The sequence below is a fragment of the Eriocheir sinensis genome, chromosome 46 (assembly GCF_024679095.1).
Source record: "Eriocheir sinensis breed Jianghai 21 chromosome 46, ASM2467909v1, whole genome shotgun sequence".
NCBI classification, from domain to species: domain Eukaryota; kingdom Metazoa; phylum Arthropoda; class Malacostraca; order Decapoda; family Varunidae; genus Eriocheir; species Eriocheir sinensis.
This window is the reverse complement of record NC_066554.1, coordinates 8,868,616-8,896,115: the sequence shown is the minus strand read 5'-3', so window position 1 is coordinate 8,896,115 and position 27,500 is coordinate 8,868,616. Positions and strand designations below refer to the sequence as shown.

The window sequence follows — 27,500 nt, the reverse complement described above, 5'->3', positions numbered from 1 at the left end:
CCCTCACTACTCCGCTAAAAACAGGAAGAAAACTAATATTGGCGTGTGTTTCCTGTTGTTTTGTGTTGTGTTGTGTTGTGTGTGTGTGTGTGTGTGTGTGTGTGTGTGTGTGTGTTGTGTTGTTTTGCCTCGAGACCCGTTTGTTCAGTATCATCAACTTCCCTTTCCAATGCATTCATCCTTCCATACATTTCTGTCCAATTGTTGTTGTTCATTTACATCAAACATCTATTTTCTCATCCATCTGATCTATCTCTCCTGCTACCTCGTCCATCCACTCATAATCCACCGCCTAACTTTTCCTATTCATTCATTTCTTTCACCCAGTCATCCAATTCATCCATCAATCTGCCCTACGAATGCAATAACTTTCCCCATCCACTCATCCAGTCATCCGTCTACCTGGCCTATCCATGCAGCTAGTATACCTATCATGCTCTCATCCATTTACCTGTCTACTTTTAAAGCCATGTCTTCTTACAGTCAAATCTTACCAGCCCATCTATACATCTTGCCTACCCACCACTTACCAGCCACTTTGTCGACTGGCCTATCCAATCCATTCGCCATGACGCCAAAACTCCCTTAAGGGGTTATTACACTGAGCAAATTTTCCGTGGATCTTCAGTCAAACCACGATTTCCGCTGGCGTGGTTCTCCTATTTCCGTGGTTTTCTGACGTGTCCACGATTTCACTGAAGGACGACGGTATTCCTCACCATCATCAGCAGCAGCAATAACAAGAAACAAATGAGAACCACGCTAGCAGAATTCGTGGTTTGACTGAAGGTCCACGGAAAATTTGCCCAGTGTAATAGCCCTTAATTACTCACCAAGCTTATCCAAAAGTCGACCCATCCATGTTCCTTTCCATATTTTTTTTTTTTTACTTTCCTGCTTCCTCCCTTTCCTTCCAGCTCCGGCGCAATCTCCTTCTCCCTTTTCTACAATGTTTATCTTTTCCCTTCTTTGTACAATCCCTTTTTTCCTCTCTGTATGCTGCGTCTCCCTCCATCCCTTTCTCTCTTTTCTATAATCTCTTCTTTGTGTTTCTTCTTTATCTTTCTGTCTGTCTGTCTGGTCTGGTCTGGTTTGGTCTGGTCTGGTCTGGTCTGTCTGTCTGTCTCTCTCTCTCTCTCTCTCTCTCTCTCTCTCTCTCTCTCTCTCTCTCTCTCTCTCTTCCATTCATTTTTTTCACTATTCTCGCATTTCCTAATTACTCAGTTCCCCTCTGCCACTTTCATTCATGCCCTTTCAATGTCCCTTCCTCCCATACGCCTCATCCTCCTTTTCCTTCTCCCCCTCCTGCTGTCCATCAATAAACTCATTCCACCATTCCCTTCTTTTTCCGTGTATACCCTCGCATACCGTTTTCCCCTCCCTTCCTCTCCCCCTCTTCTTCCTCCTCCACCCTTTGTTTCACAATATTCGTTCCCTCCCTTACACTGTGTTGACCAATACCTCCCCCTCCCTCTTACCCTCTCCTCCCCTCCCTCTCGCTATCAGTAATCCATTGGTAATATTGTTTCCGACATGCGTGACTATTCCGAAATAATACTGTGACCACACACACACACACACACACACACACACCTAAGACATACACATCCGTAGTGACGTGGATTTACGCGCGCTCGGCTTACAGGGCAGCAGGGTGAGGCCAGAGCCTCGCCCGAACCGACACGTTATTCCGCTACCAGGAAAGGCTACTGTCCCCGCTAGAGCAACGGAAATAGTGTGTTCGGCGGGTGAGGTCCGGCCGTAACCAGTGCTCCGATAATACGCAGCTCTGAGCTCTTTCGGGGAGGATGCTGGCTGGCAATCGCGAGTCCAGCACGTGAAGATACTGTTGATTAATGACACACACACACACACACACACACGGATACACATGAGCCACTGACATACTAATTTCATTTAACAATACGGATCTGTCATTAGTAGTATTATGGTTGTTGTTGTTGCTGACGATGATATACCAGTCACCTATCATGTCGCTGCTGTTATCGTCACCGCTGTCATTTCTGTCGCATTTACCGTTGTTGTGTTACTGATACAGCTGCTATGAATGATAATGATGCCACTGATGCTGTTAGTGGCAGTTTGGCAAGGCAAAGTGGACGGCGCAACCGCGATGTCCATTCAACGTTGCCAGATTGTCGTACTCAGCCTCCTGTGTTTGCCGATATCCGACCCCAAAACTGCCACCTCGACCCCAATAACTGCCTTCATATATAGTTATCGTTAAAATGGTTAATTATTGGTGTTTTTTGGCAATAGCTATGGCTCAGAAACCGGTAAATACGAGGCTCTGAGTACGAGAATCTGGCAACGTTGTGTCCATTTCCATCCCATTGGCCGTTGAGCAACTTGAGCCTGGGGCGGGCAAGAGAAGACCAGTGGTGGTTTGTGTCACCTCATCAAAGGAAGGGGTGACAGCTTTTAGTGAATAACAACTCTAAAGTAAAACAAGTTATATTAAAGACTTATACTTAGTTATACTTAAATTTCACTTCTACTTAACTTAACACAGATCAAAGAATATAATCCCCGGTATGATAAGTAATTAACCTTAGTGACCGGGTGAGATGAAGAACAACAAAATAAACAATGAAACAATAGGTAATGTATCATCCTCGGTATTTTGGTTTGGGGTGAGGATTGGGGTGATGAGGTAAGAGAACAGCAGTGGTGGTTTGTGTGGTGTAAATGGTTCGGGGTGAGGATTGGGGTGATAATGGTAAGAGAACAGCAGTGGTGGTTTGTGTGGTGAAAATGGTTCGGGGTGAGGATTGGGGTGATAATGGTAAGAGAACAGCAGTGGTGGTTTGTGTGGTGAAAATGGTTTGGGGTGAGGATTGGGGTGATAATGGTAAGAGAATAGCAGTGGTGGTTTGTGTGGTGTAAATGGTTTGGGGTGAGGATTGGGGTGATAATGGTAAGAGAACAGCAGTGGTGGTTTGTGTGGTGAAAATGGATTGGGGTGAGGATTGGGGTGATAATGGTAAGAGAACAGCAGTGGTGGTTTGTGTGGTGAAAATGGTTTGGGGTGATGATGGTAAGAGAGTAGCAGTGACGGTTTGTGTGGTGAAAATGGTTTGGGGTGAGGATTGGGGTGATGATGGTCTCAATGAAAATAGCCGTAGTGGTGAATGGCAATGGAGTCATGGAAAAGAAAAGACAGCGGTGTTCGCGGTGAAAAAGTTGGAAAGTTTCGTTTAGTCGGCGCAACATCTATGGTCGTGTTAGCGGGGACAGTTGTAGATTACTTCTCTTACCAGTCTCACCCTTTCCTTCCCTTCCCATGCCCAGTAAGTACAATCGTCAGATGGGAAGGAAGGGATGCCTGCGATTGGTGGATGCTGTGAGCGTGGGAGTGGGGCTTAAGGGGCCATTACACTGGGCAAATTTTCCGTGGATCTTCAGTCAAACCACGATTTCCGCTGGCGTGGTTCTCCTATTTCTGCGGTTTTCTGACGTGTCCACGATCTTCCAAAGCTACGGTAGATTTCACAGAAGGACGACGGTATTACTCACCATCATCAACAGCAGCAATAACAAGAAACAAATGAGAACCACGCAGCGGAAATCGTGGTTTGACTGAAGATCCACGGAAAATTTGCCCAGTGTAATAGCCCCTTTCCACGCCAAGTTAATTAAAGCAAACAGAAGAGTAATATGACAGAGTGAAGGAAGAAGAGATGGAAGACTAAAAACTAAGGTAAAGGTGAGGGCAGCAGTGAAGAGGGTGGTGTTAAGAAGACAGTGATGCAGAGGTGTACTTGAGTTCGAAGGTGAAGAATGCCAGTGGTGTTGGTGTTAGTGGTGGTGAAGCATGTGGTGTTGTGTTATAGTCCGGCAAATCTTAAGTGGCGGCTCTGACGTAGACAGCCCGCTAGACACTGGTGCTATGTCTCCAACTGACCTCGCACACCGTGCCTTTCACATCCTTCTCTCTCTCTCTCCCCGTGTCTCTCTCTTTCTCTCTCACTCTAGTATAAAAACAAATATGTTTTTTATGATTGATTCTCTATCTCTGAGTGAATACAAAGAAATTTGTACAACACTTGGCAGCGTTGCCACCGCGGCGGTGTCAGTTCAACTCAACCCATCACACCGCAGTTGCCAGTTGCTCTGCCATAGACTTCACAATCTCTTGACGGGAAACGGGGCGCGGGGCCGATTCGCAGGGGGCCGATTTTCAAAAATTTAAAATTTAAATATTTTCAAAACCAAAGCAGCTAGCGACCTGAAACTAAAACAGGCACCTCCCTTAGGCATATATGAGTCTCCATGAGCAGCGGTATCAAAAAATTCAAAGTCGTTCCCTAATAAAATCCCGATTAATTGTTTTTTATATAAGTATAACAAAACTTAAAAAGGCTATAAAATCCTCAGATTTTACGCTAGATGCACAAACATCACCAAATGCAGAGATAATCACTTATATTTTCAGAATCAATAGCAATATTTAGCATATCTTATAAGTTTTTGCCCGAAATAGCTACTTATTTTTTTTTTATTTAGTGCAATTTTTAACATCTAATAAATCACTTAATTTTCACATTAGAAACTTAATACTTGAGGAAAGCATGCAGAAACATCTTAATTTTACTCAACAAAAGCAAAATATTCATTTTTCTATATACAATCACAACTTATTTTGGTTGAATTCCGATGTCACTATTGCCGCAGCACGTCTTGCCGGCTATCTGGCCCTCGTCCCTGAACAATCACGTTAGCCTTTTGGCCTATGACTTGTGGGCCCCGGTCAGTTTCCTGGACTTGTACACGTCCCTGTTCCTCGCCGTCTCCTTCCTGCCCTCCTCGATACTGCTCCTCTTCCTGCCGGTCGGCTGCTTCAAGGCCTTGTTCTTCCTCGCTTCTGAGGTCACGTCCTTGGAGAAATTAGCACCGAAACAGTTGAAGAGGGACCTGCTGATGTGCGGCAAGATGGTGTTGGCCAGGTTGTGCCCCTCCTGGCACCTGTACCCCTGCAAGGTCGGGTCTGAGGCCGCCAGGAACTCCAGGAGGTGCATGAACCCGTCCCTGTGGCGCATGGCAAGGGAGAGGAACCTCAACCTGCGCTCCTTCTTGTCCTCCCTGCACATCAGGGAGTCCCACAGCGACATCCTGAAGGACGCCATGTGGGCCATTGGGAGAGATGGCCGCTTCAGGACCGCCCGGCCCGTCTCCAGCTCTCCCCTGTCGACCAGCTCGACCAGGGCGTCGAACATCACAGAGGGCGGGTCGCCACTCTCGAGCTCCACGGTAATCTTCATCTCCTCCTGCTGGGCAAGCTCCTGCTTGCAGCACTCGGCCACAGAGGAGTTGGCCTGGACCTTCCTGGCCAGGTAGCCGGCGTAGTTGCCGACCGCGGCGAGGAGCAACTCGTCCGTCGGCGGGTCCGGCTGGTCGTCGGCCAGCTCCCTGGCAAGCTGGGCCAAGATCACCTCGTCGTCCTCCTTCTCCTCTGCCTTGGCCCGGTCCAGGTCGGCCTGCACGTCCCCGGGGAAGAACCCGACGAGCTTCAGCAAATGCAGGCGCTGGGCCAACCTGTTGCTCACCATGAAGTTCTGCACGCTGTGTCTTCTTGTATCGTCCTCTGGATCCTTGCAGTTGTGGGGAAGGGTACAGAGACGATGAATAACTCTAGGTCCTTTACTTGGAGAGTAAACAGAGGCAGGACAGCGATAATCCTTTACAGAGGGGAAGTGCCCAGCTGACTGCGTGCCTAAAGCGAGTTAGGCGACGCGGGAACTGAGCTGAGTTGCCATGTAGGCACTAACTAAACGTACATTTCTTGTTTCCTAATACGTAAAACTGTGGACTTCACTATCCTACAGTTATCATTCATTTTACGTAAAGATTTCAACCTAAAGTTACGCAAATTTGCCATTTTTTACACAACGTTTTCAAAGTGCACGCATGGTGCTATTTTATATAAGTTACCTTGAATCCTCGACCAAATCACTCTAGAGACACTCCTGCCTGCTTGTATGCACTAAAACTTGAAGATTTCGTCCTGTTTCCACTTAAATTCGGAGTAAGAACGCAGAGTGTGTTTGAGTTGTCGCAGTGAAGGTCGCCATAACAATCGGCCCCTTACGCGAAGCCAGCGCGCCAAGACTGAAGAGATTTCCCGTCAACTAGTTGTGAAGTCTATGGCTCTGCCTGCTTTAATTATCGCATTTCTGCCATTTTTTGGTGTGTGTCTGCCATCTGCCATACAATGTCAGTTATATGGCATAATTATGATAAAGTATGGAGATTGTACCTATATATGGAATGCCAGGACCGTCAAGCAAATTCTGATGTGAGTCATATGCAGGTGAATGGTGAGGTTCCGCTGGGGATGGCCAGGGAGTGGGGAAGGAGTGGTCGCTAAGATCAGTAAAATATTACACTTTGACCTTATTTCCACACCACCCAAGGGGTAAAGAGTCTTGGTGCGTTGTTTTTAAAGAGGTTTATCATTATTATTATTATTATTATTATTATTCATATTCATATTATTATTATTATTATTATTATGCATTGTCGTGCACCATACTCCCCGAATCGAGTACACCCCCACTTTTCTCGCACACACACACACACACACACACAGAGAGAGAGAGAGAGAAGGGCGTAGAGAGGCACGGTGTGCGAGGTCAGTTGGAGACGTGGCAACAGGGTCTAGCGGGCTGTCTACGTCAGAGCCGCCACTTAAGATTTGCCGGACTATAGTGGTGGTGAAGCCAGTGGTGGTGGAGGTGGTGGTGGTGGTAGTGTCAGTGGTGGAGAAGCCAGTGGTGGTGGAGGTGGTGGTGGTGGTAGTGTCAGTGGTGAAGCCAGTGGTGGTGTCAGTGGTGGTGGTGGTGGTGGACGGCCGCCAAAACCCTAAGTTATCTTCCTTTGGTCCTGACAGAGAGCCGTTGGTTTTCCTCCATTTGTTTTTGTTTTATCTGTTTTCTTTCCTCGCACATTTCGTACCCTCCACTAATTCTTCATCTCCCTTTCCTCCCTATTCGGCACTGTCTTCTCGATTGCTTTTTTTTTATCTATTTCCTTACTCTTTATCTTTCTCTTCCTTTCTCTTTTCCTTTGCTTCGCCTTTCCTTGTTCTTTCCTCCTTCACAATTCTGTCCTCATATTTTTCACCTCCTCTCTTCCAAAAATATCTTCGTCGTTCATTCTAATAACGTTCTATATTTTTATCACACACGCAGTCCGCCAATTTTTTCTCCTCTTCATATTCTGCTTTCCTTGCCACACTCCACTATTTCTATTTTCCATTATTCAGACACCCGTTACTACTTTCCCTTACGTTATGCATTATTATTTTCTCCATTCCTTTTCTCATTTTCACTTAATTCTGCTCTTCCTTCCTTTCTTCATTCCCAACTTTCCTTTCTCTATTCCTTTCATTTTTTCTCTCTTTCTCCTTTCTTCTCTATTCCTTCCCGACCCATGCAATAAACGTAATTATGATGGTGGTGATGATTGTGGTGGTGGTGGTGGTGGTGGTGGTGGTAATGGTGGTAGTTGTGGAGGTGATAACGCCGCCGCCGGGAAAACATTAGTATCTCAACACCCACGATGATGTGTGTGTGTGTGTGTGTGTGTGTGTGTGTGTGTGTGTGTTTTATTTTTTCCTTTCTCGTTGTAAAAATAAAAATAAACACAACTTTTTTCCATAGTCTCAGTTTTGCAACATTAACAGAGCTTCGCAACTTTTGTAATCCTCTCTCTCTCTCTCTCTCTCTCTCTCTCTCTCTCTCTCTCTCTCTCTCTCTCTCTCTCTCTCTCTCTCTCTCTCTCTCTCTCTCTCTCTCTCTCTCTCTCTCAGCTTTATTACCCTCCCTCTCTCCCTCCCTCCCTCCCTGCCCACCTTCCTTCACTACACAGAAAGCACCGTCCCTTTGTGTGTCAGCTGGGCGAGAATTTTGTCTTCCTCTAGAGTCAGCAAGTCAGTAAGTCAGTCAGTAAGTCAGTTTGTCAATAAGTCAGTCAGTCGTCAGTTAATCAGTCAGTTCGTCAGTTAATTATTCAGTCAATCAGCCATTCCGTCAGTAAGTCAGTCAGGCGATGTTTTGATGATGCACAGTTAAGTTCAGTCGGTTTATCAGGAAAACTACACTTCTCTCTCTCTCTCTCTCTCTCTCTCTCTCTCTCTCTCTCTCTCTCTCTCTCTCTCTCTCTCTCTCTCTCTCTTGCAACTTCACCAAAATTAATTCGTTATAATTTTTCTTTCGCGAACCGTGGCAGGGGTAAGTAAGAGGGAAGCCTGTGTGTGTGTGTGTGTGTGTGTGTGTGTGTGTGTGTGTGTGTGTGTGTGTGTGTGTGTGTGTGTGTGTTGTGTATGCATGAGTGTTACCTTTTGCACACTCCTCCTCCTCCTCCTCCTCCTCCTCCTCCCCTTTACCCCTCCAACGGTAGATAAGCGGAAAGGTCACCACAGCGGTATTAGTGAGGGGGTAGGGGCGTCAGAAGGGCGGCGCTGGCAACACTGTGTTCGGGCGGCGCCACTGTTGGCAACACCGGCGGGGAGGAACTAAAGAGGAAAACGACAACAGCAGTGAGGTGACGAGACTGCCGGGGGCGCTGAGGGATTGCCGGTAGGTCATGCTAGGTCAGGTCAGGTCAGGTCAGGTTATGTCAGGTTATGTAAATGTAGTCAGGTTGTGGAGGTCAATAGTTACGTTACGACAGATTATGTTAGATGACGTGGTGTTGGGGTTGGTTAGAATAGGTCAGGTGAGGTCAGGTGAGGTCAGGTGAGGTCAATGTAGTCAGGTTGTGGAGGTTGATAGTTATGTTACGACAGATTATGTTAGATGAGGTGGTGTTGGGGTTGGTTAGAATAGGTCAGGTTAGGTCAGGTCGAGTCAGGTCAGGTGAGTTGAGGTCAGATCAGGCCAGGTCAATATACGTAGTCAAATTATGCAGGTCAATTGTTATGTTACGTCACGTTATATTAGGTGAGGTGATCTTAGGCTGAGTTGGGTTAAGTTAGGTAAGGTTAGGTCAGGTTAGGTCAGGTCAGGTCAGGTCAATGTAGCCAAGTTACGTAGGTAAATAGTTACGATACGTCTGGTTATGTTAGGTGAGATGTGATTGGGTTAGGTTACATAGGGTAGGTTAGGTTAGGTCAGGTCGAGTCACGTCAGGTCAGACTAGGTTAGGGTAGGTTATGTAAATCAGGAGGTCCGTCATGTCAGGTTATGTTAAGTGAGGTGATGTTAGGTTAAGGTAGTTTAGGTAGGTGATGTTACGTGGGATTTGGCAGGTCAGGAAGTAATGTTTAATTAGGTTCAGTAGGAAAGATGATGTTGCTTGCTTAGAGTATCTGGACACCTCTCCTCCTGAAAGTGACCTCTCTTTCGGCAACCTCTTTGGATTTTTATTAGGAGCAGCGAGTAGCGGGCTTTTTTTTTTTTTTATAGCAAAGGAGACAGCACAAGGGCACAAAATAGGAAACAGCAACAAAAAAAAAAACGCTACTCGCTGCTCCTGTAGTTATTGTTGTCTCCTTTTTTTGTGCCCTTGAGCTGTCTCCTTTGTTGTAAAAAAAAAAGTAGGTCAGGGCTGGTCAGGTTAAGATAGGTAAGAATAGATTAGATTAAGTGAGTAGAGGAAACGTTATAACAGCTGAGCGTGGACCCTTACCTTCCTTAGCCGACTTACCTAACACCTGACATTACGATAAGTACACACAAAAGTTAAGTATGTTTGAGAAAGTTAAAAATGCAGAGGTTAGGTTTGTATTAGCTATGATTAGTCTGAGTGAGGCTGCCACCTTGAATTATTTCAGCTTGCTAATAAAGTAGAGGAAGAAAAAAGCATTATGAAAACGAGCCGCAATAAAGAGAGAAAAAAAAAATAATTGAAAGTAAGAAAGAAAAAATGGTGTTAGTGATAATGAAGATGAAGAAGTTTATGATTAGAGGACTGTGACGGCCTTCATTACACACACGTGGTAATGGGAGAGGGAAGGAAAACGGGAAACGAAGAAGAATGTAGTAGGTGAAGTAAGAAAGGAAACAAAAAGAGAAAGGAAAGTAGAAAAAAGCGGAAAACGAAGAAGAAAATGTAGTTGTAGAAGTAATAAAGGAAATAAAAAGAGAAGAGAGAGTAGAAAAAACGGAAAAACGAAGAAGAAAATGTAGTTGTAGAAGTAATAAAGGAAATAAAAAGAGAAGAGAAAGTAGAAAAAAACGGAAAAACGAAGAAAATGTAGTTGTAGAAGTAATAAAGGAAATAAAAAGAGAAGAGAAAGTAGAAAAAAACGGAAAAACGAAGAAAATGTAGTTGTAGAAGTAATAAAGGAAATAAAAGGAGAAGAGAAAGTAGAAAAAAACGGAAAACGAAGAAGAAAAAATAGTTGTAGAAGTAATAAAGGAAATAAAAAAAGAAGAGAAAGTAGAAAAAAACGAAAAAACGAGGAAAAATGTGGTTGTAGAAATAATAAAGGAAATAAAAAGAGAAGAAAAGTAGAAAAAAAAACAAAAAACGAAGAAAAAATGTAGTTGTAGAAGTAATAAAGGAAATAAAAAAAGAAGAAAAAGTAGAAAAAAAACGGAAAGCAAAGAGGGAAAGGAGAAAAAGGTGTAAAATAAGGAGGAGGCAGTAGAGGAGGAAGAAAAAAGCTGTACAGGTAGGGGAAAATGTAGTTAGAAAGGTATGGTTAAAGTACAGGAAGGGGGAAGGGGGCGTGAGGAAATTGGATAACGTGGACGCAATCGAGAAGCGTTGAAAAATGTTTTGAAAGGGAGTCGATCAAAGGGAGAGCTGCGAGTAAAAATTAAGGTCGCTTTTATCGCAATTGCCTCAGAGATTTACCGGATTCGCTATTTTTTTTTTTTTTTTTTTTTTTTTTGTACTGGATTCGCTATTTTTTTTTTTTTTTTGTACTGGATTCGCTATTTTTTTTTTTTTTGTACTGGATTCGCTATTTTTATTTACTGGATTCGCTATTTTTTTTTTTTTTTTTTTTTTGTACTGGATTCACTATTTTTATTTACTGGATTCGCTATTTTTTTTTTTTTTGTACTGGATTCGCTATTTTTATTTACTTGATTGGCTTTTTTTATTTACTGGTTTCGCTTTTTTTTTTTTTTTGTACTGGATTCGCTATTTTTTTTTTTTTTGTACTGGACTCGCTATTTTTATTTACTGGATTCGCTATTTTTTTTTGTACTGGATTCGCTATTTTTATTTACTGGATTCGCTATTTTTTTTTTTTTTTTTGTACTGGATTCGCTATTTTTTTTTTTTAATGGATTCGCTATTTTTTTTGTAAAGGATTCGCTATTTTTATTTACTGGATTCGCTATTTTTTTTTTTTTTTTGTACTGGATTCGCTATTTTTATTTACTGGATTCGCTATTTTTTTTTTTTTGTACTGGATTCGCTATTTTTATTTACTGGATTCGCTATTTTTTTTTTTTTGTACTGGATTCGCTATTTTTATTTACTGGATTCGCTATTTTTTTTTTGTACTGGATTCGCTATTTTTTTTTTTTTTTGTACTGGATTCGCTATTTTTATATACTGGATTCGCTATTTTTTTTTTTTTTTTACTGGATTCGCTATTTTTATTTACTGGATTCGCTATTTTTTTTTTTGTACTGGATTCGCTATTTTTTTTTTTTTTTTGTACTGGATTCGCTATTTTTTTCTTTTTTTTTTTGTACTGGATTCGCTATTTTTTTGTCAATTTCAATTTCGGTCTGGGTTTTTTTAAGACTAACATCACCTCTCCTTTTTTTTCCCCTTTCTCTTTCTCCGCCATTTATCTGCTTTTTTCTTCCTCCTCTTCTGCCTCCTTATTTTCCATCTTTTTTCTCCTTTCTTTCTTTGTTTTCTGTTTTTTTTCTACTTTCTCTTCCCTTTTTGTTTCCTTTATTACTTCTACAACTACATTTTCTTCTTCGTTTTCCGTTTTTTTTCTATTTTTTCTTCTTTTTTCGTTTCCTTTATTTCTTCTACAACTACATTTTCTTCTTCGTTTTCTGTTTTTTTTCTACTTTTTCTTCTTTTTTTGTTTCCTTTCTTACTTCTACTACTTCATTTTCTTTTTCGTTTCCCGTTTTCCTTCCCTCTCCCATTACCACGTGTGTGTTAATGAAGGCCGTCAAAGTCCTCTAATCATAAACTACTTCATCTTCATTACCACTAACATCACTTTTTCTTTATTACTTCCAATTATTTTTTTTCTCTCTCTTTATTCCGGCTCGTTTTCATGCATTTTTCTTCCTCTACTTTATTTTACTCTTTCTGTTTCTGCTTCTTCTTCTTCTTCTTCTTCTTCTAACGTTTCTTTCCCCCATAACAAAAATGTCTTAACTAATGTCTTATGTCTTAACCCAATCTTTATCATTTCATCCTTCCCTCCATTTCTCCCTCCATTTCTCTCCCTCCCTTACGTCTTTCCTCCCTTTCCCTCTTCTGCAACGCGTCTGTAGTTGATGGATAAACACCACCTCTCTATCCTCAATCCTCCTTCCTTTTCCTTCTCCACAATCCTTCTCCTTCCCACTCCTTCACGTCCAAACATCCACCTTTTTCTTCCACTATCTTTTCTCTATCCCCCTTCACAATATGTTCCCTTCTTCCCACTTCTCCACATGCAAACATCCACTTTTTCCTTCCTTTTTCTCCCCTTTGTCCCCACCTCTCCTTCCCTTCTCTTCCACACAATATACTCTTCTTCCTAACATCCATCTTTCTCTTTCCTTCTCTTCCTTTAAGTTCCCTCTTTCTCTCTTGCTTCTCACCCTCCCAAATGACCCCCACCTATACCCTCCTTCTCCTTCCTTTCTCTTCTACACAATATACTCTTCTTCCTAACATCCATCTTTCTCTTCCCTTTCTCTCTTGTTTCTCACCCTCCCAAATGACCCCCACCTATACCTTCCCTCTCCTTCCTTTCTCTTCCACACAATATACTCTTCTTCCTAACATCCATCTTTCTCTTCCCTTCTCTTCCTTTAAATTCCCTTTCTCTCTTGTTTCTCACCCTCCCAAATGACCCCCACCTATCCCCTCCTTCTCCTTCCTCTCTTTTCCACACAATATACTCTTCTTCCTTCTCCTCCGCGTCCAAACATCCATCTTTCTCTTCCCTTCTCTCTTCCTTTAAATTCCCTCTTTCTCTCTTGCTTCTCACCCTCCCAAATGACCCCCACCTATCCCCGCCTACCTTCTACCCCTTCCCCCTCCTGCACCTCTTGGTTTTATACGTAACATTTAGAACAAAAGGTTTTAGCTACAAAAATCTTTAATTACTAAGAAGCAGTATATAAATGAATGAATTACTTATATATGCATTTGGTGTGGACGTGTGCTTGCCTCTCATTAAATATAAAACGTTGAAAAATAGAAAAGCGTGGATATAAATGCATTGATGAGTCGTACTAATTTATATCGTCGTTTCCGCACCGCTAACAGGACATTAAATAAAAATATAAAAAACTGCGAGTAAAGTTAAAATAAAAGGCAGAATAAAATCAACTTGACGGGTAAAAGTCTAATCATCTCAAACAAAAAAAAAAAGGGAATATTTAAACTGCATCACGTGTGTGTTTTAAAGTGCGTGAAAAATATTACCGTAGCTGTAAACCATCGAACGGAATACAGAGCTGAACGGGAAAGAAAAAAGTATAGATGGGAAATACTAAAAATTTCAATCCTGAATAACCCGGTAGCAGCGGGGATCATGTTTCTTAATGGTCCCTCCAAGCGAGAAAAATTAGAAAAAATCACCCCTCACACAAACCATTTCATAATATATACCAAAGCATTTGTGATCGGTTTATGCATCATTTATTTTGGGGGGTTTATATCATGGCACAAATTTCACCAGTCGCTGCTACACGGTAAAGCCACAAATTTCGCCAGTCGCTGCTACACGGTAAAGCCACAAATTTCGCCAGTCGTTGCTACACGGTAAAGCCACAAATTTGACCCGTCGCTGCTACACGGTAAAGCCACAAATTTGACCCGTCGCTGCTACACGGTAAAGCCACAAATTTGGCCCGTCGCTGCTACACGGTAAAGCCACAAGTTTCGCCAGTCGTTGCTACACGGTAAAGCCACAAATTTGACCCGTCGCTGCTACACGGTAAAGCCACAAATTTGACCCGTCGCTGCTACACGGTAAAGCCACAAATTTGACCCGTCGCTGCTACACGGTAAAGCCACAAATTTGACCCGTCGCTGCTACACGGTAAAGCCACAAATTTGACCGCTCGCTGCTACACGGTAAAGCCACAAATTTGACCCGTCGCTGCTACACGGTAAACACAAATTTGACCCGTCGCTGCTACACGGTAAAGCCACAAATTTGACCCGTCGCTGCTACTTTGACCCGTCGCTGCTACGGTATAGCCACAAATTTGAACCGTCGCTGCTACACGGTAAAGCCACAAATTTGACCTGTCGCTGCTACACGGTAAAGCCACAAATTTGACCCGTCGCTGCTACACGGTAAAGCCACAAATTTGACCCGTCGCTGCTACACGGTAAAGCCACAAATTTGACCCGTCGCTGCTACACGGTAAAGCCACAAATTTGACCCGTCGCTGCTACACGGTAAAGCCACAAATTTGACCCGTCGCTGCTACACGGTAAAGCCACAAATTTGACCCGTCGCTGCTACACGGTAAAGCCACAAATTTGACCCGTCGCTGCTACACGGTAAAGCCACAAATTTGACCCGTCGCTGCTACACGGTAAAGCCACAAATTTGACCCGTCGCTGCTACACGGTAAAGCCACAAATTTGACCCGTCGCTGCTACACGGTAAAGCCACAAATTTGACCAGTCGCTGCTACACGGTAAAGCCACAAATTTGACCCGTCGCTGCTACACGGTAAAGCCATAAATTTGACCCGTCGCTGCTACACGGTAAAGCCACAAATTTGACCCGTCGCTGCTACCGGGATAACAAAGTAAAAGTGAATGAATAAACAGATGTAAACACTTCTAAATACGATGATAATAGATAAAAAAAAATCTCGTTAAACATGTATAATAACGAAAAGCAATGTCAACCACCTTAAAAAAACTTCACATCAAAGAGCACTGAATGGCAAGGAGCAGCAACTCGTCCTGTTATAATACATCAAAGCTGAACTGTAAAATAAATAAAAAGTTGACGACCTCACATGATGATAACCATTTAGCGTCCTTCATGGAGCGGAAGGGGAAGGGGAAAGAGAGGGGCGTGCGTCATGGCTTTGTCCGCCCTCATTGTTTTAATATACCCAAATTAGAACAGTTGTTGCATGCTCTTACTTACGTTTTTGTATAAACACTGAATCTAAACTGTCCTTATTAATCCCTTTAAACCACTTGAAGCCCTTAACCAGATCACCTCACAGTCTGTCTTTCCAAAAAATGTAAGCTATTTATTTATATATTTTATTTATTTTATTTATTTATTTTATTTATTTTCTTTGCATCCATTTGTGTGCCTCTCTCTCTCTCTCTCTCTCTCTCTCTCTCTCTCTCTCTCTCTCTCTCTCTCTCTCTCTCTCTCTCTCTCTCTCTCTCTCTCTCTCTCTCTCTCTCTCTCTCTCTCTCTCTCTCTCTCTCTCTCTCTCTCTCTCTCTCTCTCTCTCTCTCTCTCTCTCTCTCTCTCTCTCTCTCTCTCTCTCTCTCTCTCTCTCTCTCTCTCTCTCTCTCTCTCTCTCTCTCTCTCTCTCCCCCTTTATGTCCGCTTTCTGCAAATTACAAGAAACTTCGCCCAGTATATTTCCCCGTAAAGACAATTCAAGGCGTGCATGTCTTTCCTTCCTTCTCCTTCTTTCTTTTTCCCCTCGCTTCCTTTCGCCTTTCGCCTACCTTACATAGTTTCGCTTCTGTCTCTTCTCTTCTTTTTGTTGCTTTTTTTGTTTTGTTTTTGTTTACTCTACGTCGTTTGTCTCTGCTTTATGTCGCTTCTGTCTCTTTTCTACTGTTCTTTGTCACTTCTGTTTTCGTCTATTTTACTTTCTGTCCTTCCGGTTTTTCTCTGTCCTACTGTATGTCGCGTTTTTTTTTGTTGTTTTTTTTACAGCAAAGGAGACAGCACAAGGGCACAAAAATAAAAAGGAAACAATAAAAAAAACGCTCTCTTTTCTCTACATTATTTTCCTTCTGTCTTTTTTCTACTTTCCTTCGTGTCGGTTCTGTCTTTTTTCTCTACGTTACTTTATGATGTTTCTGTCTTTTTCTGTTGTTCACTCTGTCACCTGTCTCTCGCTTTCGTCTCATCCGTAGCCTTCAAATTTTTCAACATATGCTATTTTATTTTTTTTTATTATTTTTTGGAGCAGTGTTTAGCGGGCTTTTTTTTTTTTTGTTCTCTTTTTGTATGTTTTTTCCTTCAGATGTTTTCTCTACTTCAAAAAAAAATAATTCCCGAAGAGGTACACTAAATTTTTCAACATATGCTATTTTATTTTTTCATTATTTTTTGGAGCAGTGTTTACCGGGCTTTTTTTTTTGTTCTCTTTTTGTTTGTTTTCCCTTTCAGTTGTTTTCTCTACTGTAAAAAAGAACCATTCCCGAAGAGGTACACATTTTTACCTGGTGTTTATATATTTGTTTTATCATTTGGAAGCAAGTTTATATCCGTTCACAGTGTTTAATTTGATTTCACTTGGTTTTCAGTTCCTCTATCTGGTTCTCACTCCTCCTCGCGTCCTACTTTACTTCATTATACCGTAAGCGTTTTCTCGGTAGTATCTATATATACACCGCACGCAAATGACACTTCATCACACGGCATAGTTTAAAATATTCAACTCAACATTTCCTGCATCATCTGTTCGTTCACTTTTTTCTCTCTCCGATTTCGGCGTAATTTAAAATATTCAACTCAACATTTCCTGCATCATCTGTTCGTTCACTTTTTTCTCTCCGATTTCGGCGTAATTTAAAATATTCAACTCAACATTTCCTGCATCATCTGTTCGTTCACTTTTTTCTCTCCGATTTCGGCGTAATTTAAAATATTCAACTCAACATTTCCTGCATCATCTGTTCGTTCACTTTTTTCTCGCTCCGATTTCGGCGTAATTTAAAATATTCAACTCAACATTTCCTGCATCATCTGTTCGTTCACTTTTTTCTCTCCGATTTCGGCGTAATTTAAAATATTCAACTCAACATTTCCTGCATCATCTGTTCAACGTTCACCCTTTCTCTCTCCGATTTCATTCAGTAAACAGTATTCTTCTTTTTTTTTTTTTTTTACAGAAGAGGAGTCAGTTCAAGGGCATAAAAAAAGGTAACAAATGTGAAAAAAAGCCCGCTACTCACTCCTCCTAAAAAGAGTTAAAGGAGTGGCCGAAAGAAGGTTATAGTTTGTGTTTTCACTATTATCATGCACCATTTTTCATGTTACCTACACAATAATTTAAATCAGTCCATGACGCTTCTTTCGTGAGGCAGTTTTCCACTTGACCGTTTAATTAGGAAAGAGAGACAGAGGTAGAGACAGACAGACAGACTCATAAAAACATGCACACACACACACACACACACACACACACATGAACAAATAAACAAACACACAGCCCCTGCTCCTATGTCAATCTCAGTCTTGCTGCACACTAAAGGGGATGTATTGTATTCTGTGTTTCCTTAGCTACTTAATAACTCAATCACTTACTAATACGCTACCTCTAATCCGCTGCAGGACAATATTAGGGGGTTTTAATCTCAACTTATTCACTCGTTCATTTCCTCACTTCCTCACTCACCTAGGGGCCTCGGGGGTGCGGTTGGAAAGTTGGAAAGTTTCGTTTAGTCGGCGCAACATCTGTGGTCATATGCCGGAGAGAGACAGAAGGGGAAGGAATTATAGGAGAAGGGAACAGACCCCAGGAGACGGGACACAACCCCCGATTAATACCTGGTATACCCATTCACTGCTGGGTGGACAGGGGCGTAGGGTATCGGAAACGCCGCCCAAATTTTTCCACTCCGCCCGGGAATCGAACCCGGGCTCTCTTGGTTGTGAGCCGAGTGTGCTAACCACTGCACCACGAAGCCCCCTCAGTGGGTGCGGTGCTCGACTCACGACAAAAGGTTGCGAGTTTGATCCCGCTCCTGGTAATTTCTTGGAACGAGGCGGCGCAGTGCTCTCTGTAATCCTAACAGAGCTACATTGCCTTCGCTGCCTGGCTTTGGGGGGATTGTTTTAACGCTATTTATAACTCACATCTTCAACCTGCACGAAATTTCAGCCTCTTTACCAAATTACGAATTCCAACTCACATTTTCAGCCTGCACGATATCTTAACTTTTTTTCTTTACTAAATCTTTAACTCCTTTCCTCTCTCCATCACTTACTAACCCTGATTACCTGAAGGACCCAGTGCCTTTTATACTTTACTAAATCACTCACTCCTTCCCTAACTCTTCTTTTGCCCGATATCTTAACTTCCTTTCTTTACTAAATCTTTAACTCCTTTCCTCTCTCCATCACTTACTAACCCTGATTACCTGAAGGACCCAGTGCCTTTAATACTTTACTAAATCACTCGCTCCTCCCCTCACTCTTCTTTTGCCCGATATCTTAACTTCCTTTCTTTAATAAATGTTTAACTCCTTTCCTCTCTCCGTCACTCACTAACACTGATTTCCCTGAAGGGCCCAGTGCCTTTTATACTTTATTAAATCACTCAGTCCTCCCCTCACTCTTCTTTTCAATAACCCTGATTACCTGCAGGACCCTTTGATTTATTTTCTTTGCTTCCATTTATTAACTCCTTCCCTCAGGCATTCCTTTACAAGCTGCAGGACATTTTGAGTATTTTCTTTTAAACAATATTTTCGCTTCCTCCATCAAACACTCGCCGTTCACTGACTCGCTCCCTCACGCACTCACGTTAATAGCCTGCGAGACACCAAGGGTCGTATCACAAGACATTTCGCCGCCCAAGAACACATATTTGACAAGGCTTTCGCAGGAGTTGTGGGCATTTCCAGGAGTAGTTTTATGACCCTGGTGGTAGTCTGACCCTTCTTCTGTACCGTGGCACTAAGGGACGACCCTGCTCATCGGGATGTTTCTGTTAAAGACAATCCTGAAAGAAGGCCAAGGGGGCGCCCACGGAGTTCGTTGTTTGAGCAAGTCGTTAGATCCTGCCGGGAGGTACTCAGGATGGGAAGGGGGCCCGCAGGGAGACTCGCACGGAGGGATCCCAGGCTTGGCGTCGTAGGGTGGGCGAGGTGACGCGCCCCATTGATTGATTGAATAAAATGAAAATATAGTGGCTGGTATTATAAGACACTTTGCCTTCTCATATCACCTATTTCTAAAGGTCAAAGAGGGGGTCAGGTGGGTTCTAATGAGTGTTTCTTCAGGTTCACGGTACAGAGGAAGGGTCAGACTACCACCAGGGCCATAAAACTACTACTGGAAATGCTTAAAACTCCTACGAAAGCCTTGTCAAGTATGTGGTTTTGGACGACGAAATGTCTTATAATACGACCCAATATCTCCTAATAAAAAATCAAAATGGAGAGTTAGATTAGTAAAAAAAAAATTGATGCATAAGATCATGATGTGACATATTTCCCTCCACATTTCTTTTTATTACTTTTTTCTTCCTTTTCCTCCTTTTCCTTTTTATTTCCTTTCATTTTTTCTTAGTTATGTTATTTTTTCTTTTATTCTTCCTCATTTTTCCCCTTCCTTCATTCATTTTCTTCCGTTTTGTTGATTCTTCTCCACTTTATCTTCCTCTCTCTCTTTTCCTCCTCCTCCTTCTCTTCCTTTTCCTCCTCCTCCTCCTCCTCTACGTCTTTTTTTTCTCTTCCTTCTTCATTTCCTTTATGTCGTTTCTATTTCCTTTAATTCTTCTTTTTTTCTTATATTTCCTTTCATCTTCTCCCTTTCCTCCTTCCCCTTATTCTTTCCCTTTCGTTTTTGCAGATTCTTTTCCTCTTTGTCCTTCTTCTTTTTTTCCTCCTCCTCCTCCTCCTCCTCCTACTTCTCCTTCTTCCCTTCCTCCTTTTCCCCCTTCTCATTATTTTCTTCTTTCCTTTTGTTTACTTTTCTCTTCTGTGTCCTTCTCTTTCTCTCCGCCTCCTCTTCCTCCTCCTCCTCCTCCTACTTCTTCTTCTTCCCTTCCTCCTTTTCCCCCTTCCCCTCATTCTTTTCTTCTTTCCTTTTATTTACTCTTCTCCTCTGTGTCCTTCTCTTTCTCTCCTCCTTCTCCTTCTTCTCCTCCTCCTCCTCCTCCTTCTCCTCCTCCTCCTCCGCCGCGTCTTTCCTCTCTCGCTTTCTTTTCATTTTCCAGGAACTTGTTAACTGCCTCGCTCCCCGCGCCTCACACGCCCCACCTGTAGCGCGCCCTCGTGACCTTCATTCAAACCAAATTATAAACCGACTTCACCATGTATGGAAATAATTGCTGACACACACACACACACACACACACACACACACACACACACACACACGACTTTCCTGTTCTCCTCCTGCTCTGGCTTCTGCATTCTCTCTTACATAATTTATTTCCTTATTCACTTCTAACTCACCTCTTTCCTTTCTCTATCATGTCCACACTGCAGTTTCACAGTTCCCCATGATCGGTTAGTAAGCTCCCAAACCAATACCAGAACCTTCGAAATTTCCTTGTATAGTGTCTGGTGTTTATGTTTAAGTTCACAAATTTGATGAAACTATACTGGAAAAGTCTTGTGTATTTAGTGTGGCATCGAAGACCCCCCCATTTTGGATTGTAGGGGATTCTATAGTTTGGTTCGGGCTGTGAAATCGGCTCTTAATGTTTACGAGCGTGTTTTGTCTACATATACGACTGCCTGGCATGTTCATAATACCCGGGTGTGAATATGTATAGTATAAGGAAAAACATACTGGTATCACACAGGTCGCATACAGGAGTCTTGAATATTCGACTGTACAGATAGAAAGCGTCACCTCAGTCATTTTATCCCTCCCTTGCGAAATGTTTATCTTCTCTTTTCTCGTTCAATCATTTCTCCCGACTTCTTTTTCTTCGCTGTTTCGTTCTCTCTCTTCCCCTCCTTCAGTCTTTACTTTTTTTTTGTTTCGTTTGTTTCTACTTTTATCCTCCACCTTCATTACTTCTTCCTCGCCACCTCGCCTCCTCCCTCCGTCCTTGTGTATATATTCTTGTAACTTCCTTCCTTCCTCCCTCTTCGCTCAGTCCTTCCTTCTTTCCCTCCTTCCTTTTCTTCTGCCCTCATGTAAATTCCTTCTTCCCTCTCCATTCCATCCTTTCTTTTCCTCACTCTACCTTTCCTCCTCCCTTCAAGTTGCTTCCTTCCTCCCTCTTCACTTCAGTCCTTCCTTCTTTCCCTCCTTCCTTTTCTTCTGCCCTCATGTAAATTCCTTCTTCCCTCTCCATCCCATTCTTTCTTTCCCTCACTCTACCTCTCCTCCTCCCTTCAAGTTGCTTCCTTCCTCCCTCTTCACTTCAGTCCTTCCTTCTTTCCCTCCTTCCTTTTCTTCTGCCCTCATGTAAATTCCTTCTTCCCTCTCCATTCCATCCTTTCTTTCCCTCACTCTACCTTTCCTCCTCCCTTCAAGTTCCTTCCTTCCTCCCTCTTCACTTCAGTCCTTCCTTCTTTCCCTCCTTCCTTTTCTTCTGCCCTCATGTAAATTCCTTCTTCCCTCTCCATCCCATTCTTTCTTTCCCTCACTCTACCTTTCCTCCTCCCTTCAAGTTGCTTCCTTCCTCCCTCTTCACTTCAGTCCTTCCTTCTTTCCCTCCTTCCTTTTCTTCTGCCCTCATGTAAATTCCTTCTTCCCTCTCCATTCCATCCTTTCTTTCCCTCACTCTACCTTTCCTCCTGCCTTCAAGTTGCTTCCTTCCTCCCTCTTCACTTCAGTCCTTCCTTCTTTCCCTCCTTCCTTTTCTTCTGCCCTCATGTAAATTCCTTCTTTCCTCTCCATTCCATCCTTTCTTTCCCTCACTCTATCTTTCCTCCTCCCTTCAAGTTGCTTCCTTCCTCCCTCTTCACTCAGTCCTTCCTTCTTTCCCTCCTTCCTTTTCTTCTGCCCTCATGTAAATTCCTTCTTCCCTCTCCATCCTCTTTTTTCTTTCCCTCTTTCTCCTCCTCCTCCCTCAGTTGCTTTTCCTCCCTCTTCACTCAGTCCTTCCTTCTTTCCCTCCTTCCTTTTCTTCTGCCCTCATGTAAATTCCTTCTTCCCTCTCCATTCCATCCTTTCTTTTCCTCCCCCTATCTTTCCTTCTGTCTCCAAGTTGCTTCCTTCTTCACTCTCCGTTCCAAACTCTCCATCCTCCCCTCCGTACCTCTCCTCCTGCCATCATGTAACCTTCTCCTTCCCTCTTCTCTCCAATTTTTCCTTCTTTCCCTCCCACCTTTCCTCTTGCCTTTCCTCCTACCTCCTCCACCACACCTTCGTCACTCCCCTCCCTCCTCCTCTCCCTCCCCGCCTCAAAACTTAAGTAACCCTTCAGAGTGGACTATCAAAGCACTTTCAAACTTGCCAAACTTGATTAGGAAAATTTAAGCTCTCTTTTCGCCCAACGTGGCAAAGGCGGGCTGTACACTTTTTATTATACCAATTTCGTTCTTTTTCGCTTTTTTTTTTCCCTTGCTGTTCAGGAAGAGGATGAATATTACAAAACGAGAATGGTGTTTTTTACTTTTTTATCTTTCTTTTTTAATCTTTCTTTGGTAAATACAGTTAAGAAAAATCTATTTAACGCCTCGCTCATTTCCTCATCTCTATCAATCAGTGTTTCTCCTGACTTAAGCGGCCCTATCTTATCCCTAACCTTGGTCTTATAAATGAGAATGGTGTTTTACTTTTTTTTTATCTTTTCCCCTCTTAGTCGTTGCCCCTTTTGTACAAGAAGAAAGTATCACGACAACTTTTGAGGACTTTTTTCTTCTATGGCATCTTTTGTTTTGCTTTTCATTGCTAAACGTCGCCTGATGAACCTTTCCCTGCAACTTTGATCTTTTCTGCCTCTCTTTACCATATTACTGGGTCACACACTTCCCAAGTCTATTATGCTCCTGATGGCATGATACTTTTTTTTTCATCGCTCACTTTATTTCCTTCCTTCCACTATATCTATTTCCTTGGGCCTAAGTTAACCACAAGGAACACAAGAAGGTAGAGCCTCCATCACCTAACCTAACCTAACCTAACCTAACCACAAGAAACGCAAGAAGGTAGAGTCTCCATCACCTAACCTAACCTAACCTAACCTAACCACAAGAAACGCAAGAAGGTAGAGTATCCATCACCTAACCTAACCTAACCTAACCTAATCTAACCTAACCTAACCTAACCTAACCTAACCTAAGTTAACCACAAGGAACACAAGAAGGTAGAGTCTCCATCACTTTCGTTATACCGTCATCTTTCGAGGAATACTGAGTGTCGCCCAACTTTCTGTCTAGTCTTAAATTTCGGTAAGTCAAATTTAACCTCAAAAAAGACACAGTGGAGTATGACTGTTTTTTTTTTATAACAAAAGAGACAGCTCAGGGGCACAAAAAAAGGAAACAATTATAAAAAAAAAGCCCGCTACTCGCTGCTCCTAAAAAAAAAATCAAGAGGTGGCCGAAACAGAGGTCAATTTCGGGAGGCTGCCTTCAATCCTCCCTTTCTCATCTTCAATTTCTTTAAGTCATTCCTTTTCTCCCACTCTCAACATTATTAATTCACGTCAGCCATTTCTCTCGTTCCATTCTTTAGAAACACCGGAGAGTACAGTCGCGTCCATTTCCAATATACCAAAGTAACATTTCTCTCCTGTTAAGGGGCTATTACTCTGGGCAAATTTTCAATGGATCTTCAGTCAAACCACGATTTCCGCTGGCGTTGTTCTCAGAGTTCCGTGGTTTTCTGACGTGTCCACGATCTTCCAAAGCTACGGTAGATTTCACTGAAGGACGACGGTATTACTCACCATCATCATCAGCAGCAATAACAAGAAACAATTGAGAACCACGCCAGCGGAAATCGTGGTTTGAGTGAGGATCCACGGAAAATATGCCCAGTGTAATATCCCCTTTAGTCACTGCTCGTCTCCTAAATAAATACGTATAGAGGCACATTCACTCACTCTATCTAACCAAGGCATTTCAGGAGTCGTGGTGTGTCGAGCTGCCGTCACTTAGCGTTAGTTTAGTTCTCTCACACCTCCACCACGGAGCACACGGACACATTGCCGCTGCCCTTCCCATCTTTCATCTTTAACTCACGGACGAAGATCAGAATTGAGGCATAGCAGGAAGACCAACGCTATTCTCTCTCTCTCTCTCTCTCTCTCTCTCTCTCTCTCTCTCTCTCTCTCTCTCTCTCTCTCTCTCTCTCTCTCTCTCTCTCTCTCTCTCTCTCTCTCTCTCTCTCTCTCTCTCTCTCTCTCTCTCTCTCTCTCTCTCTCTCTCTCTCTCTCTCTCAATTAAAATATACATACAGATGCAAGAGAACTTTTAATGTCTTTGGTGATCCTTTGCTCCTTTGTTGTTCTTTATCTGATGCTGTTGTTGTTGTTGTTGTTGTTGTTGTTGTTGTTGTTGTTGTTGATAACGATATAGCTGTTTTATATATATATATATATATATATATATATATATATATATATATTATATATATATATATATATATATATATATATATATATATATATATATATGTTCTTCAAGGTGACTTTTACTGTGTTCCTCTTCGCGTGCGTGTTTGTCTGCGTGTGTGTGTGTGTGTGTGTGTGTGTGTTGTGAACGCCATCCAGTGTTTTGCTCTAGATGTGTTTTGTGAGTGTTTGTGTTTCCGGTTTGTATCACTGTGGAGTGTACACTCAAACTTATCTTAAATATCTATACATTAATCTCGATGTAACTTTATACTTCGTGTCGTACGTGTGGTAGGTGTATATATTTTCTCTCTCTCTCTCTCTCTCTCTCTCTCTCTCTCTCTCTCTCTCTCTCTCTCTCTCTCTCTCTCTCTCTCTCTCTCTCTCTCTCTCTCTCTCTCTCTCTCTCTCTCTCTCTCTCTCTCTCTCTCTCTCTCTCTCTCTCTCTCTGTGGACGGAAAATGTGTGTGTCTAGCTGTATGCGTCTTTTAATATGAATGCTTACATCATATCAACGCATTTGTGATCAGTTTATGCATCATCTATCTTGGGGGGGTAAAATGATGGCAACAATTTGGCCCGTCGCTGGTACACGGTAGAGCCACAAATTTGGCCCGTCGCTGGTACCGGGTTAAGCATATTCTTCTGCTTGTCTGGTCCAGTCGGGGCCGTGTGATAAAACTTTCAGGCCAGTTGCTGGTGCAGTAGAGCCACAAATTTACCGAACTAATTATTGTACTTTGTAATGCAATTTTATTCTCTCTGTGTGCTGTGTAAAGCATGCAATGTGTGTGTACTCTTTAATGGTGCCGGGTGTCTCTGAGCGCGCATACACACACACACACACACACACACACACACACACACACACACACACACACAGAGCAGGAACCATTATTACAAGATAAATACAAAAAACATTCATCTTTGGAGTTGCTTTTGCTTTTAGATATCCAATAATTGTCTTATCACCACACACACACACACACACACACACACACACACACACACACACACACACACACACACACACACACACACACACACACACACACACACACACACACACACACACACACACACACACACACACACACACACACACACACACACTCACTAACATTCCCTGCTGTTATTTAGAGACCCGCATAAAAACAGCAACAACAACAATACCACTGTCAATATTAGCACCAACACAACAACATTAATCATTACAGAAGAACATAATTATCAAAAATGAAAATGAAAATCCAAATAATAATAAACAAATCCATAATCGCACGTAAATACTGAATTACCACCAGCAACGAACAAGGTGTCGCAAAACGCATTTACAAAACCAACAAAACACAAACACAAACACCCGCAACAACCCGTTCTTCAACATGTTCACTATCGAAATGGTGACACAAAATACAGAAATGAAAAAAAATAATGTGGGAAGCAAAACATTATATAACAAATCACTTTATATGCATCCGCCAAAACTCTTGCTTTAAGCTTCTCAAACTCAAGCTAAAACCAGATGAGAAAAGTCCGGGAAAGAAATCGGCGGAGACTCTCAGACCCAAAATAACAATGCAAATAAATACTTGACAGTCGCTACAAAGACGAAAATGTGCGTATTTGTTTGTTGGCGTTAAAATGCTTGAGGTCTTGTGAGTAACGACCACAATTTTTTTTTTTTTATATATATATACAGAACACCCAAATAATAAAACATGTAATAACAAAACATTAACATACGTATTCTACATAATATAAACTGGTTGGTCTACGGCACATAAAAATATAACATGAAAACACCTAAAGACAAGAAACACCGAAAATGTCTACATCTACACGACACACACACACACACACACACACACACACACACACACACACACACACACCTCAGCCACGGCGTCAAGTAACGTAGCTGCTCCCCTTCACTCTCTCTCTCTCTCTCTCTCTCTCTCTCTCTCTCTCTCTCTCTCTCTCTCTCTCTTGGAAATATATAATAATTACTTAAGTTCCATTATAACACGTGAAATATTATCTTAAATTATTTATTATCAATAGTTTTGTAAAAGTAGTAGTAGTAGTAGTAGTAGTAGTAGCAGTAGTAGTAGTAGTAGTAGTGGTAGTAGTAGTAAAGTCAAACACTCAGCTAAAACTAACTCCTATTTTTTCTCCTCCCCCTCGTCCTTCATCCTTCCCTCGTTCCATCCTCGCTCCTTCACCTGTCATAAACTTTTACACACGCTCTCACATCTCTCTCCCAACTCCCAACTCTTCCTCGGCACCGCTCGCCATTCACCCCAATGCCTCTGGTCACCAACGCCTCCCTCTCCTCTCCTTTGTCTTTATCCATCTTTCCTTCCTCTCCGTCATGGTCCTCTTACTCTCATGGTATCTGTTCCTTTCATACATATTTGCTTTTACTCTTCCATCCTTTGTTTACTATACTGACCATACCTTTCTTTCCTCCTTTTCCCGTCCTTGTAAATTCCCACACACTTCTTCTTTCCCTTCCCTTTTCCCTCTTCTCCCTCTTCTTTCTCATCTTACCTTCCCAACCTCTCTTTCATCTTTTGTTTCCTATACTGACCATACCTTTTTTTCCTCCTTTTCCCGTCCTTGTAAACTCCCACACACTTTTCTTCTTTCCCTTCCCTTTTCCCTCTTCTCCCTCTTCTTTCTCATCTTACCTTCCCAACCTCTCTTTCATCTTTTGTTTACTATACTGACCATACCTTTTTTTCCTCCTTTTCCCGTCCTTGTAAATTCCCACACACTTCTTCTTTCCCTTCCCTTTTCCCTCTTCTCCCTCTTCTTTCTCATCTTACCTTCCCAACCTCTCTTCCATTTTTGTTTCCTATACTGACCATATCATTCTTTGCTCCTTTTCCCGTCCCTATAAACTCCCAC

General features: G+C 42.3%; 1 protein-coding gene across 1 annotated transcript in view; it reads left to right on the top strand.

The window, feature by feature from the left end:
* Positions 1-27,500, top strand: part of LOC126981054 (diuretic hormone receptor-like) — a 177,387-nt gene that overhangs the window by 147,133 nt on the left and 2,754 nt on the right. The gene's annotated exons all lie outside the window — the stretch shown is intronic.